We start from the raw sequence: 20,207 nt of genomic DNA on the forward strand, positions 1-20,207 counted from the left end.
GGGCGAAAGATTTTTTTTCTTTTTTCTTTTCAAATCAGACTGGACTGAAAGAAGCAGATGAAGCAGCAGCAATACACCGCCTCTGTTTTGGCTCGACAGACTGTTTGTGGCAGTGAGGCGGTCTGTGCTGCAGAGAAGAGACCTTTCAATATTGCAAGTCTATAGTTTCCCATCCCTATTTGCAACCCTGCATGCAGGACATGTATGGTAACCTCCAGTCATCTCCCAGAATCCTTCCACATGTATGGAAAGCATGGCCCATGGTTCTCTCCTCCTCCCCCTCCTCCTCTGCCATCAGTAAGGCCTGGGTATGCAAAAAGCCACAAAATGATCCCCCATAACCCCCCTGAGAGGTGCAAGGACTGCGGACAAAATTGCAACAACGTGCTACTGCGAAACATGGATGCGTCTTTAACTGCTATTTTCAATCAATTTTTCTATTGTTTTAAAAAGAAAAAGACAAAACGACAAAAAGAGATTAACTGAGCCAGATTTTAGACTGTATTTATTTCCACCTGTACATAATGTGTAGAGAAAAAACAGTTACCTGTGTTATTTTACCTTTTTCTCTTTTTAAAGAAAAACTGCTTTTGTTGCTTGGATTATTCGAAATGTCTTAATACAAAATGTTTGTATGTTACAGCATGCAAATCGTCTATGGTACCCTCCTCCTACTGAACATGTGTAATGTCAAAGGCGAGCCTATACTGCACTAAGAAGAGATCAAACTGGACAAACGTTTTGTTTTCTACTGATAGGACCTTTGATCTGGATGTAAATTTGATGAGGTGCGAGCCTCGGTCATTAGATGGACAAGGACTGTATTCGCTGCTAAAACTCTATGCACCAACCTGATGATTAAAATGAGTTAAATGGTTCTTTTTTTCTTTCTTTTCTTTTTTTTTTACTTTTAATATTTGTAAAAAATTCTCGGGCCTGCGGGTTTGTTCCGCAGCCCGGTGTCTTAATGAGGTCTTGTGTCTGATAGGAGGATGCTTGATAGTTTTGAAAAGAGGAGACTTTGCCTGGTGGTAGAGCTTACTGTTCTTGGAGTAACTCGATGCATTATTCTGTCAACAAGAAATCCCTGGTTCGTGTGTTTTCTGCTGCCTAGATATATGTGCAATATTGTGCAGAAGTGTCCGATGATGAGCCTACCTGTTGGATGGCAAACACTTGCAGGAAAGAGAGAGAAGCTGGAATTATTACATGTTAGATTAAAATGCCACAGACAAACAAAATACATGTGATGCATATTTTTTTATTGCTCCCCAAAATGTCCGATTTGTATGTGAGCGAGCCCAAAAATCAAAAACAAAACGATCAAAAATGAATCTTGCAACAAACCTACAAATTAATCTTTTGCCACTAAAAAACTCCTTGTTTTATTTCTATTAGATTTTTTGCTTTTATAACCTCCAATCTGAGTCATGTTTCCTGAAGCAAGTAGAGCCTAAAAATCCCGAACTGATCTGAGAAGACTGCGCTAAATCAAAAGGAAAGTCAACTTCTGCACAGTGCTGTTAATGTATATCTGTACATATAATTTCTATATTTATTCAATGAACGTGTCCTAACGTGTCAACAAGTGAAAAACCTACAAAGTGGAACGTTGTTGAGAATCTTGTTTTCATAATGTTTAATAAAAAGTTCTTCTGTCCCAAACCTGTCAGACTGCCGCTGCCCTCATTCTCACACCAAAGGCTTTATTTTGAAATGAACAAAAATACTTCCTGCCTCTAAATTATTTAAACTGCGGGTTTTATGTAAGAATGTCACGAATCTGAGAGAAATCTGTTTCTTATTTTAGGCCCGTTGTATCTCGTCGCAGTGTACTTTAAAACGCCCGTTAAATAGATTTAAATTAAATAAACAAAAAAACCCAGATGATTATTTTTATTCTAAACTAAATGATTTGTTGATATTTGTGAAGAAAAAAGCAAAAAGATGTTTGAGTTTAAGCTGCATCCAGCAACCATTTTTATGGTTTATAAAATTATTAGTAAGAAGAATTAAAAGTATTAGAATTAAACATATATAATAATTCTATTATAGTAATAAATGTGTGAAATGAATTTGATTGAATATTATTGATATTATATGGTAATCTGTGAATGCAGAATGTTGAGTGTCAGAAACCATAATGTAATGATGAATATGCTGTCACTCAGTAGGCTAATATTATTATTGTTATTATTATTACATTTACATTTTTATTTAAAAAACATATTTTCATATTAAATCGACGCTTTAATGACACTTGTCCCTCAGTTATTTTCAGTTTTCCCGCTGTGGGATTTCTCGGCTGTCACAGCTGATGACAGAAATTAAACTGCGGTCTTTTGCGGGTTTTTGTCCCGGACTGGACTGCAGGATGTTGGGGAAGAAGCTGCTCTGATGTCCGTGAACATCACAGCCCAGCATCAGTGGAGGCGGTCGCAGCCGCAGCTTCAGCCCCGGCTGTGGCCGCCTGTCAGCGGGCCTCTGCGCGCTCCATCAGCCGCTGATGGATGGATGGAGCCGGCCTGCTCTCTCTCTCTCACTCACTGTGTGTTGTGAGTGTGTCCATAGGGCAGCTTCACATGATACCCTCTGTGTCCACTGTGAGTGCGCGCGCTCGTGCACGCGCCCTAAACTGCATTAAGTGGTCTCTTCTCCTTCTCCTCTTCCTCCTCTTCCTCTCAGGGGGGAAGCAGCGCGGGTTGAGACAGATGCCACCCGGCGTTGGTGCTGATGTGACACCGCCGTCAGGCCCGGTGGGTGCGGCTCACTTCAAACGCATATCATAACTCACCATGAATGAGTGTGTGACTGAGAGGGAGCGTGTGTGAGTGTGAGTGGAGGTGTGTGTGTTTATGGTTGGCGTCAATAGAAGAAAGACAGTGATCTGTGCAACATGATGCATCTGTAAAATCAGGTCTGTTCCTGTGTGCAATCTGTATTTTAACTTTAAAATACTTTATAAAACAATGGTTTGGCTGTCACAGACATGTCTTGATGTGAGATGTAAATATAGGTCATTTTTCTTGCAGGATGTGAGAAAAGCTCAGAATAGAAAGCAGAAACTTTTGTTTGCCCGTTAGTCTTGTTTAATGTTTAAATGGGGTTGCTCTGAATTGTGTATTTTAGTGAGTAAGAACCAGATGAAAAGGTGCATTTAACATTGATCATTCAATTTTCCACCCTCCTCATGTGTTTCCTTGCAGCATGTAATTTTGAACAGTTCTGTTCCTTAAAGTCATTTTCAGTACCAATATTAAAGCTTTATTTGCACATTTTGTCGCTTACACTCCTCCTTACTTACCTGTACTCAACATACCTGCGCATATTTGTGTACGTATATATTTATTAATCCCAACAGCCATCTATACAATTTAAATAAAATGCCTCCCCATGTCAACACAAGACATTAGTATGCATCCCCTACCCTAGTTCAGCTAGACTATCTGTCTGTGTCTCTGGTCACCAACTAAATTAAATCCCAGAGTGATGAAATCTTTTTTTGAGAGAAACTCACAGCTCTCACCTCATATCAAAATTTAAATTTTCCCTTAATATCTCCCTCTCTCTTCCTCTCTCTTTCTCTTCCTCCTCTCAGCCTCTCCATCACTCTCCTCCTCCTGTTTTTGCTGACTCAGAGGAAACGTTGAGCAGTGTGACAGCCATCACCTCGCTGAGAGTCAGACAGAGAGCGTGTGTGCTCGTAACATGCACAGATTGAGATGGTCTGCAGTGGAATGAAGGACCAGGCATGTAGTGTGTGTGTGTGTGTGTGTGTGTGTGAGAGAGAGAGTGAGAGAGAGAGAGAGATTGAGAGAGAGAGAGAGAGATCACCATGACTACACTGTGGGCTTTTCTTTCCATAAATCAGGGCCGAGTCCGTCCGAGCTGCATCTGAGAAACAAAACAAGTGAAGCAGTGAAGAGGATGGAGAGAGGGAGAGAGAGAGGGAGAGAGAGGTGCAGTGTGTCTCTGGCGTCTGGAGCTGCTGCTGCTGAGATTCAACACAGTCAGCGTCTCTTCGGCTCAGCTTACCTACAGTATAGCCACCTACACACACACACAGACACACACACATCATAAACAGAGAGTCCAGAACAACAGTGGAAGCAGCTGATAGATTCAAGTCCTTTTAATAAGACTGATAACCTCCTCCACCTCGTTAACCTGTTGTTGTTGAAAGAACCCCAAACACCCCAGTTTCACTATATGACAAATATTTTGTACTTGTACCCCTGAAGGCAACGCTTCATTTGTTTTTCATTATTTGTCATTATTTCCTCACCCTCATGCTGGTGGAAAGTCGGAGCATGGACAGATGTCAGCCAAGAGCGAAACAAATGAACCAGAACTGGGCAACAACTTTTATTCCGGTGACACTTTTGCTGTCTGGGTCCAACCCAGTCCCAAAAACAATGTCACAATGTCTCGCTAAAAATATCCAGTGGTTTTAAGCTTACAAATATGGAAACGTCATCTCGAACAGACAGCCATCTCATATGAATGTATTTGAAGCTGGTGTGACATATATTGTAGAAATGTTAATAAGGTTCATATGAAACGTACAAAGTTAATGTATCCATGGTTTGCAGAAGTGTAATCCAAGTCTCCAGAAGCCTCAAGCTCGTGCACCCACTTCAGACAGGTTGTGCACCAACACTTTTAACTTAGCCGCTACAGTGAAGATTCTGGCTTAAAAAAGGGTGTAAATATCATCTTTTCATTTCAGTCTGGGATCTCAGGGGTTCCTCGTTCCTGCTGCAACGCTGTTTTGCTGTGAAGCTCCAGAAATATTTTGTGGAACGTACAAAACATTTTTCTGCAAACCATGGATATGTTAAATTTGTACGTTTCATATTAATCTTATTAACGTTTCTACAATATGTGTTACATCCCATTCAAATACATGTATGAGAGATGGCTGTCAAGCCAGAGACCACTGTTCAAGATGGTGTTTCCATATTTGTAAGCTTGAAACCACTGGATATTTTTAGGGAGATGTGGGACATTATTTGAGGGATTGGGTTGGACCCAGACAGCAGAAGTGTCACCGGAGTGTCAAAAATGAACTGTTGCCCAGATTTGTCCCAGTTCTGGATCATTTGCTTGTGGCTCAAATCTAGTGGACTGCCCAAGTGTCATCATTCCAGGCGGTAAGTATGTGTCCAGATCTGGGCCACAACAACTTTGCTATCTGGGGAAGAAGAGGTGGCCCAGCAGCAGATTTTTGCCCCGGGGTCCTCCAGCAGGTTAATCAGGCCGTGGATGTTGTTGTCTTTTAGCCTTTATTGCAGAAGTTCTGATCCAAACTTCAGATGATTAAACTGTAAATTATCATTCAGCAGCAGAAGATGAAAGTAATAGATGCTTTTATTTTGACAAACTGCTTGCTTTATTAATAACATCCTCCCTGGTGTCATTCAGGCCTTTTTATTTAGCAGGGACCCACACGGCTCCACACAGTAGAAGTGTTCTCCAGTTAGGCCCGCTCCCCTGGGACGTGTTCAGCTTCAAAAACTTGTCACCCTGCGCAAAATGTAATCGACATTTTTGATAAATCACCTGCGTGCTGTTAACGCTCGTGGGGTATTAATAATTATTACTCCTGATCTGGTGATTGAGTTAGTGACCTGGGGCCAGGAGCCCCCACAGAGTGGGGGAACCGGGGGGCCACCACGCCGTCCCGCACTGGTCCCTGCCTGACGCGCCCAGGAAAGCAATTTGGCACTGGTGGCGCCGTACTGCTGCTGCGACCCCTGAGCGCAAGCCCTGCCTCCACTGGCTCCACACTGTCACACACACACACACACACACACACACACACACACACACACACACACACACACACACACACACACACACACACACACACACACACACACACACACACACACTCTGACAAGCCGCATGCTGAGTAGACAAATTCAAACATGCTATCACAGGAGAAAATATGCCCAAACAGCAAATCTAACCTTGTCCTGTGCTTTGAAAATACAGTAATAAACAAACCTAACCAGCAAACAAACAAATAAATGAGAGCGGTGGGATGATGTGCTGATCTCTAAACAAGTAGTAGGAGGAGGGGGGGGTGTGAATCACAGAAAATTAGCCACATTTACCTGAAAGAAGGTAAAATGTGTCATAAAGGGAAAATTACCTCCAGATATTCTCTTTAAAGTAACAATAAGTGTTATCAAAGTAATTTACAGTATGACTAATAACTGTATGAGTGGTGTTATAATTCTGTCTTTATTGTGCTGCAGATTGTTTTTGTGCTTTTTATATCTTCTTTATGCTCAGTAGCAGTTTTTGCTCGTTATTTGTTGCCAGGAATTCACTTAAAGAGAATTTCCTTTATTTCCTGTTGACGGCGGGCGGTCACGAGGTGATTTACTGAGTCAACCTTTTAACGAGGGGTCGAGTTCCTGCTGAATCCCTCAAACCACCACTATCACTTCCATTCATGTTTCACTTCCCCATCTGCTTGTGTGTGTGTCTTCGAGTGTGTGTATGTGTGTGTGTGTGTGTGTGTGTCTGTGATTCAGCATTTTGTCCAAATCGACAAGTCATTGTTTGTCAAACTTCTCTCATTTTTATTGGGTCACAGGCCTTTTTGTTGTGATTGTAGTCGTTGGTTTGTGGCTGCGGTTTGTGGGCAGAAAGATCTCTCACACACACACACACACACACACACACACACACACACACACAGTATATATACACACAGCTGCACACATGCTGTTGACCAGATGAGTCTGTGCAGTAATGCAGTGGGGAGGACTGTCCTCAGTGGCAGTGGAGGGTCAATCGGCAATCAATTATTCCACTCAGCCTGGCCTGTAGCCATACCACAGACTCACTTCCTGCACCAAACACACACACACGCGCACACACACGCTATCAAAGACACGGTACACTCACATTCCTTCAGTCTATAGTTCAGACATGGCCCTACAAACCAACATCATTTTATATTTAATTGTGTAAAGATTACTACAAATTTACATTTCCTTCTGGTGAGTTTGGTTTTTAGTTTCAGACCAGATTTCAGGTTCAGGGTTGAGGTTTGGTTTAATTGGCCAACAGACAAAAACAACATGACTTTTCTTTTTGTTAAAACAGATCTGGGCCCAAATGCAGAATAACCACATGACCACTATCTCTCGTGTTTGGTGACTGAGCACTGTGAAACAAACACTAGAATACATTTACACCATGGCTGAAGTTTGGAACAATTTTCACTCATTTTTATTGTTGTTGTTTCATATTGAGCCACTGATTCTCATTCATTCGGACTCTATTCACTTCCATTCACCCTTTCAAATCCAGGGGTGGAACTACAATTTTTTCAAGTCTGTAATTTTACTTGAACTTGCGTATACATTACACCATGTAATATACTTAGTTGCATTTAAATCATAATTGAGTATTGAGTGCAATTTGAATGAATATCTAAACCTTTCATTTGCATTTTGAAGCCAATAAGGCTTTCCGATCACAAATAGACCAATGAAAACTCAGACATACAGACAAAAACCACAAAACTCTCCAGCAGGTGCAGGTTTGGAGAGGTGACCACGGCCACTGAGCAGAACAGAGCTGGAGAAACAGTAACTCCTTTGATTGAATGTTTGCTGTTGATAATGCATTAAACATCAATGGTTAAAAGTGACTAATACACTGAGTAGTGTTTGACAAGAATACTTTGTACTTTTACTTGAGTATTATTTTAATAGCAGTAGTTTTAGTTGTTATTGAGTAATATTTCAGTAATGTAATTGTACTTGTACTTGAGTACACATTTTTAGGACTCTTTCCACCACTGATCAAATCTTGGTTATGATTCGATACTTAAGTAGGAAAAAAGTAACCACCATTTGTCAAAACAATCAGCTTTTTTCAACAGATTCAGTCAATCATAAAGAGTGATCCGTCATAAAGAGTGATCCGTCATAAAGAGTGATCTGTCATAAAGAGTGATCTGTCATAAAGAGTGATCTGTCATAAAGAGTGATCCGTCATAAAGAGTGATCTGTCATAAAGAGTGATCTGTCATAAAGAGTGATCCGTCATAAAGAGTGATCTGTCATAAAGAGTGATCCGTCATAAAGAGTGATCTGTCATAAATATGGAGGACTTTTTGATTCTGTTTTTGTAACAAAATAAAAATAAGAAACATAATCAAATATTTGCTATCCTGAAATGCAGCTGATTGTTTTTCCAACTTGCAAGGCAAAAATATTATTGGATGATTCCACACCAACTATGGTCAGGGTTAGACATGTAAAAAACATAAAGGGTAAACATTTTCTTTGGAAGTATTGCTGCATATGTCAAAAAAGTAGTGCCAAGTCTTTGGTGGCTCCCCAGGAGGCTGCATTTAATCTGATAAATTGCCTCCAGTGATGTCACCCACTGGCAAAGTTGCATTGTGGGTCATGAAGATGCCAGGTTTTGAAAAGAAAGAAGAATTTTTGGAATAAAAAAGGTGATATTTCTGGTTCTGCTGTATTGATTTTGATCATCTGTTTAAAAAGTCTCATTTGTAAGAAAGTAGATTTTTGAGTCTTATTCCTAACTCGTCAAATGCTGATGCTTTAGGATTGTAGGTGGAGTCGGCCGCTATCCTAAAACATCAGTTTTTGATGAGTTGGGAATGAGACTCAAAAATGTACTTTCCTTACAAATAGGACCTTTAAACTGTTCATAAAGAGTCCAGCGGTGTTTTAGATGTACAATGTTAGACCTGCAGACTGCTGACATTACCCACAATGCAACGTAGCCATTGAGAGAAATCACTGGAGGAAATTCATCAGATTACATGCAGCTTCTTCTGGAGCCACAAAAGCCTTTATACTACTTCTTCACATATGCAGTAGAACTCCCAAAGACCTGGAAACACACTATAATGTGTAAAATTGGTGGAGTTACCCTTTAAGCTGGGTCCATGTCTGCACTACTTCCTGCATTGGCATTCAACAGAAACTGTAATGTGCCGAAATGTCCACTATTAGCATTGTTTTTTCAAATTGTGCTTTATCGGCTTTACAATATTTGAGGTGCATCTCTTCCCTGATTCCTGCTATTTCAAGTCTTTCCATATATCTTTCAAACACTGTGGACTCTCAGATCAGTAACCATTCATCCTGTCCTATTCTCACTCTCTCAGTCTGTCCTTTACTCTCACTGTGACTGTATAAATGCCACACTACATGAAGTCCAACCAGATATTAAACACAATCTCATCACATGTTGCGAAGGAGCTGTGTCTCTCTGAGTGACTCCTCTTCAGTCCTGAGGGTGGATCTGTGTTTGCCCGGTGCCAAACAGACTCTCACAGACAACAGGGGAGTGGCAGCACCACGCCGCCCGCTGTCACACACCCTGTCACCCTCTGCACCCGCAAAATGCCGCGCAGGCACTCACGGTGGTGACGACGGTGCAGCTGCAAAGCCGAAGTGACTGAGGTGTCACTGAGCCTGACACACACACTCAGGACCTGGACCCAGAGGCAGGCACATACTGTCCGGACTGATGCACATCTCAAGGTAGTTTCCCCTTCCAGACAAATGGACAGTGTGTGTGTCTGTGTGTAATGTTTGTTAACTGGGTTCTGTCATGTTTGTCACACAGGAGGACGATCAGGCTGAGTGTGCACAAACTGAACTGCTCATCTGCAAGATACTCACGACTAGGTCTGCTGATATGTTTCCTACCACACTTCATGTCCTCACGCTGGTTCAGGAGATCAATGAAATGTTACATTTACAGGTAGCACACAGTTATCAGACCCAGCGGGCCTGGACGAGTCGATTTACAGCTCAGACAACATGTAAATATCTGAGTTAATTTGGTTTAATTATGAGAAGTGTTGGTTTTATACCAAATTTTATATCTGCATTTCATTGACCACATTTCAGTGTGCAGTTATTAGCTACATATAGAAGGAAAGTTATTTAAATACTTTACTAGCTTATACATTTCCACTAAATGTAGCCCACTTTTAACATGCGCTTCAAAAAATATGTAAATATTATTATTTGAAGGTGAGGGTTCAGAAGACGTTTCTGTGTGAACCCCAAAATATTACCATGTAAACAATGGGCTCTCAAAGTGTGGCCCTTGGGCCAACGGCAGCCCTCAGAAACATTTTGTACCTACGTTTTAATATTTACAATATTACGGTACTGAGATAATAATACAATCAGAATTTTTTTTTTCTCTTCTGAAACTGAATAAACAAGCTGTTCTCAGAGGAAAATAAGGTCTCAGAACACTGTTTGAAGCTAGAGAGGTGGCAGGGTCCACCACATATAAACAAAGTAAAAGAGTATAAATTGTGTTGTCCTTTAAGGTCAGTTTGTTTATTCAGTTTGTTGAGTCATGAAAACAAAGAGAGTTTGTTTGTTTTAGTTTGTTTTGGCAGTTTGCTTCTCTTCTCATTAACATTCTTCCTCAAAGCTACACAGTGCTCCTTTAATCTGTGCTACATTTCAATACTCACTTTCAGTCGCTGCCACTCAGCTCCATCAACCTGTGCTCCCCTAACCAGTGTTTTTCAGGTTAAGAATGACAACTTGTAGAATGCAACTGGATGCATGGCAACAAGTACCACCTTGCAAGTGTCGCAGGAATATGTTCCATCAAGCTAATGTTGTTAGCTAAAGTTAGCGATTTCTTTGGAGAACATGGCAGTCTAATGTCAAAGTAATACCGAAAAGAAGCCAGAGAAAAAATGCTGTATGGTTGAGAAAAGGGCTGTCACAATATCAGATTATCATTTCACAATTATCGTGGCCAAACGAATTCACGATAATGACATTATCTTTTAAAGTCTTTTACCTTTTTGCCAATAAATTACCCTCCAAAATCTGTGCGTAGGGAGGTGGAGAGAGTCTGTAACCATAACTGTAAATATATGTACAAAAAGAACACTTACTGTCACTCACTACTCTGTTACTAGTGAAAAGGCAAACAAAAGACTCACAAGGCCAAAGATCTTTGCTGGATTATTAACATGATATTCATATTTCATTTATTTATATCACGGTTATTGTGAATATCACAATATCTCAACTCCTACTTGAGAATAAAAGGAGGTTTCAGGGAAAATGTATCAGCTCTTACTTTGTTGGTACTCAGGGTGTATTCAGGGGATTTTGAGTATTTTGCCATGTGGGTCGGTTCTTCTGTCTGTCTGTGAATAGACTTTTGTCAGTGCGATAGTGTCACAACCAAGTTTGAAGATGGATGTGGTCCTACCCGTGAGTACTGAGAGTGGCGATAACTACTGAGCACTCATGGGTCACAACGCGAACATGCAGACAGACACTGCGGCTGGTGTGATCCCAGCCTGTAAATCACAGTCAAGCTTGTTGATAGTCTTCTGACAACTTTTCTGTCAATAATGTTCTTGCTACTCAAACAGGGAATGCTGTTCTCATTATTAATCCTTCCAACAAAGCTATGAGTGGTCGTTTTACCTGACCTATTTGGATCGAGGTCTGGCACCACAATAATAGAGAACAGCACTGGTTGCTGGTTAGGAAAATATGGTTTGTTTTAACCATTTGAACAATCTGCATTGACATTTTCCTCATGAGGACAGCCTCATTATTGTAAAGTTCTACATGTGCTGGTAGAAGTTTGGTGTGTGTAACTCCTAAAAGTTTTCCTCAATTAAATTTAGAATAAGAGCGAGAAAAAGAAAGCGTCTAAATTCAATCACAGCGAGTAGCTGACAGACTGTCGGAGTAACGGAAGGCGACGGCACGACGGCCTCTTTCTTCTGCGATGTAACTTAAACTGGGGTACACTCAAAGCTGCTGCCTTATAAAAGCATGTCCTCATTTAGCCTGTTTAATACGGAGCAGAGGAACCGTTCTGCGGGAAGAGAAAGACGAGGAGAAATAAACAGAATGAAGAAGTGTTTGTGGTGAAGGAGTGCAGACTCAGCGCTGCCGCCGGCGTGCGGAGGAGACGGAGTGCTGAAACTGTCATGGCAGCCGGCGCTCGCTCGCTCGCTCGCTCGGTGACAGAGAGGTGTGAGCCGTCACAGAGAAGACGAGGAGGAGAAGAAGCAAAGGAGGTAGAAAGTAAAGGGAGTTAGTGAAAGAGAGGAGCTACTTGTCTGACATGTTGCCTTTTCATTTAGAGGTATTTTTTGTGGTGAGACGTGTTGGCAGTTTGAGGCCAGCTGTTCTATTCTTTCTGTCTCGCGATCTTTTCTCCACCTTCACTGCTGCTGCTGTTGTTGTGGTAGTTGTTGCTGTTGTTACTGGCCTCATTGTTCTGTTTTGCTTCACTGTTTTTTGGTTAATTCCTTTGCTCCAGTGTACAAGTTAGTTCAGGTTCTCTGCCATTCTTTGGTCAAATTAATGATAATAAATGTTGTTAAAATTATCTTTATTTTTATAATCTCCTTGAAATCTTACACCCAAACAATGTACTCCACATATTCCCTCTTGATTGATGGAGAGATCAGATGTTTGTCCTTCAAGAACAACTTCTCTGGAAATTTTAAATGTTCATTCACATGCTCCTCTGATGGTCCCATTTCCTGTGCTGGGAATTAGTTTTTTCATTTACATTTAGCCGACACTTTTGTCCAAAGTGACTTACAGTAATTCATACACTGATGGCGGTGGCTGCCATGCAAGGTGCTGACCAGCACATCAGGAGCAGTTTGGGGTTCAGTATCTTGCCCAAGAACACTTCAACATGCAGACCAAGGGAATCGAACCAGCGACCTTCCGATAACAAGACGCTGGCTCTACCCCTGAGCCACAGTCAGCTCTAGTTTGAGCTTTTTCGACTTCTGTCTGCTTGTGACCTTATAAGTCATATAGGAACACTACAAAAAAGATGTGTTGGTGTTGTTTTATAACTGATCTAGGTCACTCGATGTGGACAGAAACCAGCAGTTACAACCTAATACCATTAAACAAATTACATGTAAAAAACAAGCTGCAGCACAAAAATGCTAAATGTATGTTATTAAATGTTTTATGCCTTTAAGTACAAATTTTGCCATGAAATATGTCAAATAGATCCTACAGACTGCGTCATGGTGACATCAAGTAATCTGAATGCTGTCGAAACCAACTTCAGTTCTACTTATTTCCTTCTTCTGGAGCTTTCACCTTTATCACAAGGTTAACATGAAAAGATTGAGCATTTTCAAGGGTTGGTATTATTGCCGCTGCTGTTGCAAAGACAAGTGAATCACTTTTCAGTTTCCTCAAAGTAGCAACTACAAACAACACAGAACAAAACACAGGTTCATTCTTTCATTTAGTAACACAGCAGTGGAAGCAGATGGTGCCAGGCTGACTTCATTTTTCAGGGAGATTTGGAGGCAGACAAAACTATGTTGTGACGTGAGTTTTATAGGGAACCAATCTAAACGGCGACTGCATTGTGCAATCAACATTTACTTCATTATGATAGGTTTAAACAAAAAAACTTAAATATTGCCACAATTTAAGTTTGACATTCCAACTTTCCAAGTCCTTTAGGACTTCTGCTCTGTGTTGACTTTAAAACTGAGCCTGAAAGTTCATTTTTAGGTTATTTTGAGCTAAAACAATGTCAGCTTTCACTCAACTGACCCATTAATTGACATCTTGGTCATTTTTCACATACAAATCACCCAAACCTGTTATCGTCTCTTTAAATAGTGATGGCAACCTCATCTTAAAGAGGAAAAATGTTATAATATCCACACGACTTGAAATGAAATCCTTACATTTGGTCTCAACACTCAAGTTTTCAGGCCACATGGGGGAGAATCTAATCTCACATTTAAATGTTAATTGTGTTTAGATTTTATTTAATTATGCATTTTATGTGATTACAATGCAAGATTGCATGTTTATTGATCAATAACCATATGCTAACTCAGAAAATTAAGTCAAAGGCTGGCAGCAATGTCACAACACATCCATCCTGTAGTCAAAAGTGGTCACGTTAACATTCATTTTTTACTATTAAAGCTGATGTCATAACCAATTTTAGACAAGTTTTACTTAAGTGAAACTGCTGTTGCTCAAGAACATACACATCAGCTGGTAGATCAATATTCTGTAGATAACTGAGTTTAGAAACACAGAGGAGGAAGTCATCAGAGAAACTCGCCCTCCCGTCTCTCGGTGCATCATCTCGTGGTGTGGGAGTCGTACTGTACATCCTCTAACATTATGTCTTTATGTTGACTCCACCACCTGTATAATCCTCGGTGGTGTAGATCAGCAATCGAGCATGGTGACATTCACACGCAATCAGCCTGATGAGCGGTTGGACACACATTACCCCCCTCCGTCAGCCTGCAGGTCTCGGTCAGATAGGCCTCCATGAATAAGTCATCCTCCACACTCCACTCAACTGCGCCTGTTTACATCCATTAAATTTGCATGACCTTTATTAAGATTTAAGAACAGACAGCAGGTTGTCATCAAAAACAAAAACAGACCATGTTTTATTTTTTAGCTAAAATCGTGGTTCTTGTTTGTTCGTCTGGTGTGAGCGGTGGTTTTATTTGAAATCTGAAAAGCTCTGACAAGGCAGAGCTGCAGTCCTGGGAGGAGATCTTCAGAGAAGTCACACTGCAGTCTAAGTGTTTGGATAAAAAATATGTTTCCATTTACTTTTAACTTTCAGTTCTTGGATTCTGCCAAAAGGAGAAGTGATTAAGCACATTTTCTCAAACAGAAAAAAGAATAGTTCCCTCACAGCAGTGACTGTGTGAACTGTCCAGTTTTTATTGAAACTCAAAAGATGAAGCTTGTCATCAGACATCTAGCAGCAATCTTCCAGCCATTTGTGTACTTAAATACATACTTGTTATTCTGCTACTCGAGTATTTCCTGTTTCTGAGGCTTACTTTCCTTGAGTTCACAAAAAATGAGAAGATCAATTATCACTAATATTGAGTTTATTCCCTTCCTTATGTCTTTTTTCTTGTATTTAGGGCTGCCTCTTCAACGCAGATGGTTCAAATCCTCAGTCCAGGACCCTCTGATTTGAACTTCAGGTTATCAGTTATATCTGTTGTTTCACTGCATCATTTTATGTAACAGAGGCAAACAGCATGGTGAGCTTAAAGTTTCACAAACTGGAGTTTTGAAGCCTCGAGTTTGGCATTACGGCCGTCACCATCTTGTTTTTGTAGGATCTGGGGAGGATATCCTGATTGGATCTGAGTGGGAATCTAAATAGTCATGCCCTAAAGCATACCCTGCTTTATTTTCTATTTTGCTAAAAATGGGACCATAGTTTATAAAATGAACATCATGAAGAACCTCCCTCTAGCTATTAGAAAGAATGCAGGTTTTAGGCACTTCTGAATTGGCTTCACTTTTCAGACAACAGTTAATGACCGAGACCACAATCTTTTCATGAACTTTTCTGAACCAAATTGAATTTGTTGCCCAAACCAAACCACCAACAGGAGTCTGGATGTGAACTCTGGAATCTGGTGCCACAGTCCAGCCAATGCAAGCTCACAATTTAAGCAGTGTAACGAAGTGTTCCTGAACCCATGTAGCAATATAATTTATACAGTCATGTGTTTGACAAAGTGTTGAACCTCGTCCCATCCTTGCTTCTTTCAATCATGACACGATCACCTGTTACCAATGAACCAGTTCACCTGTGGAATGATCCAAACAGGTGTTTTTGGAGCATTCCACAAATTTCACAGTGTTTTGCTGCCCCTGTATCAACTTGAAACTTGTTGCTGCCATTATATTTACAAAAATCAATGAAGTTGATGAGGTAAAACATTAAATATATTGTCTTTGTACCCTTTTCAATTGAGTGCAGATCAAAACGGATGAACAAATATCATATTCTGTTTTATCTATGCTTTTGTCCCAATGTTTTCCAAATCAGGGCTGTAATATGTAAGCATACTTTCATGGAGGTGTTGTTGGTGGATGAGTATTTTCAAAAGTGAAAACAGTCTCTATAAATAGGAAGAGCTACAAGCTCCAAGCGGTCTGTCCTCCCCACCCTTTTTTCTTCCTTTCTTCTCTCTTCTTTCCTTCCTTCATTTCTTACTGGACTTCCTCCTTTCTGCCAGGCCTCCTCCCTTCTTTCTTCCCTTTCTTCTTCCTTATTTCTTTGCTTCTTTGAGTGTTCTGAAAGGCCACAACCTGACATGACATTTTTGCCAAACAGTAACTAAACTCTTTCCCACTATGAGTACTTCTACTTTCGATTCATGAAAACGTTTTACTGCTGGAACATGTTTACTTTTATTTAAGTCAAAGTTTAAAAGCAAGAAGTCTAGTTGAGTTCAGTAAAATAATTGTGGTTTTACCGCACAGTGGTGTTAGCATTTAGAAGTAAAATATTGGAGTACTTCCTCCACCACTGGATTTTGTTGACTTTGTCCACAGAGCAGAAGGACGAGTCACATCTGCAGCCTGTCAGGTTGAGCCGGGCTGAAGTCGAGGTTGAAATGTCACGTCTCTCATTAGTGAAATGTCTCCGATTCCTCTGGAACATGGAGCAGTGGTGCATTTGGTTAAAACCTCCGGATTTACGTCAGGAGTGGAGGGGAAGTGGAGATTCATCAAACCTGTCAGGAGGGGAGCGGGTGGGAATCCCCCCCGGAGAGGGAGCTCACTCTGCTCCTGATGAGACAGATTCATCTTCCATATCCTGTCAGACCACCGGGCCTCCACTGTTCTGTAAGGAGAACGAGGGATGAGTGACAGTGGTGGGGAATCCAGAATGGAAATGAAGGGAAGGACAGCATGAGGGGCTGTGTGAGGATGACCAGAGTAGGACGGACAAACTGTTTTTATAAAGTTGTTAAGTGTAATGAGTTTTTTCTGGCATCCAGGGTTCCTGCAGTAAAGTCTGATTAAGTTTCTACATAGACAATTTTACAGTTGGACAACTTTGAGGCTTAGATGGACACAAGCTCTTCTGGTTTGAATCATCCTGTTATAAAACATCTGGTTTTCTTTGAAAAAAAACTTTACAAGACAAGTCAACTACAACTCCCATGGTGCATTTTGGAATATTTTTTTTTGTATTATTATTTTTTTATTATTATTTTATTCCAAATATGCAAATAGTACAAGGCTTCCTGATTGCTACTAAGCAAATTAATTGCACAACATAATATAGAAATGAAAATTTGAGGAAGCAAAATAATAATAAAGCACAGAAAAAAAAAATGACATAAAAATAAATATAAAGCAAACCTCCTCTCAAGAATGTGTTGTGCCTTGAAGTTTTTTAGTAGAAAAAATGTATAAGACACAAATCATTATTCAAAGTATTTTCATGTATCTTTTGAAAGGAGTGTGTCAAAATTTGAATTGTATGTCAAAAGTTGTCAGGTAATGAAATGAAGACTTGGCGGTCTAATTATGGCAAAACCATCAATGCTGAAAAAGGAATGTTTACATTGAAAATTCAATTGTATCATGGATTCAGAGAGTCGTGACACCCTGACTTAAAACATCTGGAGGAGCTCTTTAAGATGCTGATGCATGCACCACTGATGAAAAGCTGATATATATCATAAAACTTCACATGACCAAAATGTAATACTTAGGTCCTGTGAGAACAACTAAATCATGACAGAGGAGCAAATGTATCTGCTGCTGAAGAGCATGAGATGTGTCTAAAAGCTTCAACAAATCAGATAAGTGAACCTTTTCAACAGAATTTATATTTGTCAAACATTCAGAAGTTAAAATGGACTGACTTTCTTATTCTGTGTTAATATGGTGCAGGGTTTTGTTTCCAAAATATAACCATGAAACATTTTTAATAATTGAACAGTTGTGACTGATCTCCATAGCAACAGCAGCTGAGGCCCATTTGTGAAGTAGTATTAAGGTCCACCCACAAACCAGACAAACGTATATGATCTCTGAGGAATAAAGTTAAAATAATTAATACCAATAACTGTTAGTTAAACTTTAATGATTCTGGTTTGAAGAATTTTAAGGACATTAAAAGAAAACCTTGGAATTTCAATTTACTGCATCTGCATTAGTAACAAGATGCCAATGACGGCAAAGATGCTATTTATTTGTACCATGTGTTGGTGATTTGTTCACACAATAACAAAAATATCAGATTATACCTGCACAGTATATTTGTATGTGTGTGAGGGCGTGTCCCTTGTGCACTCTGAGGGTTAATTGTCAGTCTCAGTGGGGCTCAGATGGGATGTTTCTGCACTGGTCTGATACTGCATGTCATAAGACCAATTCTGATTAAATATTCATGAAGCATGCAGCGTGTGTGTGTGTGTGTGTGTGTGTGTGTGTGTGTGTGTGTATAGATGTGACAGGGGTGTCGGTGCACTCAGTGGGAGGTCATCTTCAGGAGAGAGAGAGAGGGGAAAGGTGCTGAGTTACCAAGGAGATAGTTCTCACTCCAGTCGGGCAGAGTGAAAGACAAACACACTGCTTACACATTAATCCTGAGAGCTTGTATCCACAGTGTTTTTTAATTAATAACTCGTGTTTCAGGGAGTATCATAACACAAACCGTCACAGTTACCATGTTTAGAGGCACATTTCACACCAGCTCAGGCTCAGGGATCCAGCTTCTGAAGGACACCTGAGGGCCTCTTCCCTAATTGTAATGGTCTGTGAAATATTCAAACTGTTATTCTGATCCTCTTTAGCCTCAAGGAATCTTAAACAAATTATGGTTTGAGTTGGTTCTCTTTGACTCTTAACGTCATGCAGTTCCATATACCAACCACAATTACAGGTGTAAATCTCCTGCGGACCACGGTTTGAACCAACTTATAACTTGGTCAGATGAAAAGAGGAGGTCTTGTTCTGGATCAAATCGAACCATGGTTCAGTTAGTTTGTGTGAAAACATTTTATTGGATGGTCGGAAAAAAATTGAATTATTTTCTGAGATGATGACAATCATTTGTTGAGAAACCAATCAATCGCAGATACAGGGGGATGCAGCTCACACAGGTGATGATGACAGGACATATGCATGTCATGTAAGTTTAGTGTGCTTGAATAATTGTAATGTGAACTGACAACATTACTGTTGAGTCATGCTGCTAGTTTGACTTAATGTACATCAACATCACATCTAAAGCTCACTAAGTAACATGGTGTTTCCTGTTTATTGATTCTCACACAAGTGTAAAACCAAGTTGTGATTTTAGGTAGAATTAGGGCCAGGGACTGTCTCTAGGTGAACAGCTTCCTGATGGCGTCACTGTGAGGTTGCCATGTCTGACACTATCATGCCTCTACAGAGGCCAAAATCTATCTGCACTGTCTGGAGACGCTGCACAGAAGCGTCTCTCGGTCCAGAGCTTGTATTTAAATATGATGCAACCTGATCACTGAGCTCACATCTGACATATCACGAAGCCACTCAAATCTGTTCTGAGGGTGAAATGTCAACCCTACTTTTTGTTATTTACTGATAATCTGAGCCAAACGGATTTCCTGCTCCTTCTCACCTCCTGCAGGTAATTAGTGAAACGCCTCCGTAGGGTGTGCATATAATTAATCTTTATCTCCTTCACCACTTCCTTCTTTTTTTGTCTGTTTAGTGTCTCTTTCTTTTTTCTCGTCTATCCTGTTTTTCACTGCTTCATATTTCTCTACCACAAACTTTTTCTTACAGATTTGCTGGTTTTATAAACTTCAGCGGAGTCATCGGCACGTTGGTTTCTCTCCTCCCGTTTCTCTCCTCCCGTCTCCAATTAGGAGTTTATTTCCCATGATGCTTATTGTGCTGTGACTCAGAGCCCGCAGAGACTAACCAGCCTTGTATGTGTGTAAAGTGAGTATCAACTCTGATGAGGAAATGCACGGTCAGCAGGCATTAAACACACAGGAGGAAGATGTGATGAGAGGAAAGACGAGATGGAGGAAGGAGAGGGGACGAACAAGTCCAGAAAGTAGAAGACAGAAACCAAAGTACTGTAAGTGAAGAGATAAAAAGGTGGAAAAGACACTGTTGGTTTGAACACTTTTCTGTTGGTTTACAGATTGTTGAGACATTTGAAGTTGCTTTATCCTTCAAATTTTGAAATGACTTCAAATCTAATGAACAGACATATTTTAATAATTATCCTGATAATTGTAATGATTAAAATGTGACTAAAACCAGTGTGCTAAATGAAAACCAGGTGCCAGCTTGAAGACTGGAGGATGAGGAGGGAAGTTAAAAGCAGCAGGAGCAGGAAATATG

Source organism: Pagrus major, chromosome 11 (genome assembly GCF_040436345.1).
Source record: "Pagrus major chromosome 11, Pma_NU_1.0".
NCBI classification, from domain to species: domain Eukaryota; kingdom Metazoa; phylum Chordata; class Actinopteri; order Spariformes; family Sparidae; genus Pagrus; species Pagrus major.